This window comes from Octopus bimaculoides, chromosome 26, assembly GCF_001194135.2.
Source record: "Octopus bimaculoides isolate UCB-OBI-ISO-001 chromosome 26, ASM119413v2, whole genome shotgun sequence".
Classification (NCBI taxonomy): Eukaryota; Metazoa; Mollusca; class Cephalopoda; order Octopoda; family Octopodidae; genus Octopus; species Octopus bimaculoides.
The window spans coordinates 5420043-5422457 of NC_069006.1; the positions used below are offsets into that span (position 1 = coordinate 5420043).

The following is a 2415-nucleotide window of genomic DNA, read 5'->3' on the forward strand; positions in this document are numbered from 1 at the left end:
TATATATATATATATATATATATATATATATATATATATATATACATACACATAAATCGTAATCAAAATCACAATTGAACCATACTCGATGACTGGTCACCGTGCCAGTGGAGGACTAACAGCACTGTCCAAGCATGATCATTGACAGAGTAGCTGTCTGGCTTCCATGCTAGTGGCCCGTAAATAGCACCATTAGAGCATAATCGTTACCAGCATTGCCTTCTAGCACTTGTGTTGGTGGCACGTTAGAAAATCATTCGAGCGAGGTCGTTGCCAGTGCCACTGGACTGGCTCCCATGCAGGTGGCACGTAAAAAACACCTTTTTGAGTGTGGCCATTGTCAGTACCGTGTAACTGGCCCTCATGCCGGTGGCATGTAAAAACACCCACTACACTCTCAGAGTGGTTGGCGTTAGGAAGGGCATCCAGCTGTAGAAACGCTGCCAGATCAGATTGGAGCCTGGTGCAGCCTTCTGGCTTGCCAGTCCTCAGTCAAATCGTCCAACCCATGCTAGCATGGAAAGCGGACATTAAACGTTGATAATGATACACACACAGTAAAATCAGATAAGTTAAACATTCACTTGACTCAAAGTAAATTAGTGTCCCATCAATATAATAATAGTTTATAGCCACTCTTGTTGTATGGAAGTGTAAAGAGAACTTGAGTCAAGTGCACACATCAGACTTTTTTTGCTATTATAATTTAGTAATACTCTGTTACATACAAACTGTACAGTAACAAGGACGTATTATCGAGAATCACAAACGGAAGTTAGTAAACATAATTCATGTTTACTGCTCAAGTGTTTTTGAAAACACAAATGAGTTGAAACATGATATTCATATGATTCTGAGAGGATTACAATGTGTAGTAGCCATATGATTTGATAGTGAATTTGTTTCACAGTAGCACAACTCTTCATAGCATTACATTAAATTATAACAGTGCTATTATTTTGACTCCGTTCCTATAATTTACTTTGTTCAATTCACATTGAAATTTCTAGTTTGTTTCAGTTTATCTCTTCAAGCTTCTAGAATATATTCTGTTCTTTAGTTCATGTAACAACTTTTTAAAATATCTAAATTTTGAGTTCAAGCGTTTTGTACCCAAAACTTGCCAAAACATAAATTTTTAAAAGTAAAATCTGGTAAAATAGACTTCTCATTAGTTTTAATTTATGCAGATAAGAATGTTTATCATGAGTGTGTTTTTTTTTTACAATACTTGGTATTGATTTTTTGTATATTGCAGTAATATTGATAATATCAAGCTGTACAAACATCCTTTTGAGAATTTTACTAAGCAGTTTGATAATCTTTGCAGACTTACGGTATGATATAATCGTGTGCACTGGACTCTAAGTTTTTTGATTAGTCTCAAAGTGATACTTTTCATAAATCGAATATAGCTTTCATTAAAAGAAAACTCACTGCACACAAAATACAAATCAAATACTGAGCCATTATGGAAACTGAAAAAGGCAAAAAAAAAAAAAAAAACCAGAAGTTGCCAGACACTTTGAAATACCTCTTAACACACTGTCAATGTGGATAAAAAATTATCTGCCAAAATCAAAGAAACCTACCAGAATAGTAGTTTAGAATGCAAGAGAATTCATTTCTGCAAATATCCAGACGTTGAAGAAGCACCACTTTTGTGGTTTCAGAATGCCTGATCTCAGAATATCCTAATATCTGGGCCTGTTTTGCAGGCAAAAGCACTCAAACTGGTGAAGAATCTTCAACACCCAGATTTCAACTGTAGTGAAGGATGGCTTAATTGCTTCAAAGAACACTATAACATAACTTTTAAAACTATTTATGAGGAATCTAACAGCGCTGAAGATAAACAACTAGATACAGGTACACCATTACACTACCAACTCTATTTGTGAAGTAGTGGCCCAATGAAATCTACAATGCAGACGAATTTGGACGTTTTTACAAATTGCTAACATCCAAACCACTAATACTTAAAGGGGAACAATGTAATGGTGGAAAACTCTCAAAACACAGAATCACAATCTTACCATGCACTAACATGACCGGCATCCACAAACTTCTATTGTTCATTATTGGAAAATCATTCAATCCCAGGTGCTTCAAAGGCATCAAAACACTACTGATAGAGTACACTGCAAACAGTTGAGTTGAGTGCTTGACAGTTGTCAAGCAATGCACTTGAAAGTTGTCAAGCAATGCACTTGACAGTTGTCAAGCAATGCACTTGACAGTTGTCAAGCAATGCACTTGACAGTTGTCAAGCAATGCACTTGACAGTTGTCAAGCAATGCACTTGACAGTTGGTCAAAGCATTGTCAAGCACTTTACTGTCAGTCAATACATTTTGAAATCTGATGATTACTACTTGAACTAATGGAACTTTATGAACATTACAAAATATTTTTT

The 2415-nt window shown here is 35.6% G+C and overlaps 1 protein-coding gene across 1 annotated transcript in view; it reads right to left on the bottom strand.

Moving 5' to 3' along the window:
* The window catches only part of LOC106880759 (cytochrome P450 3A8), a 55316-nt gene that overhangs the window by 13396 nt on the left and 39505 nt on the right, over nucleotides 1-2415 (bottom strand). The gene's annotated exons all lie outside the window — the stretch shown is intronic.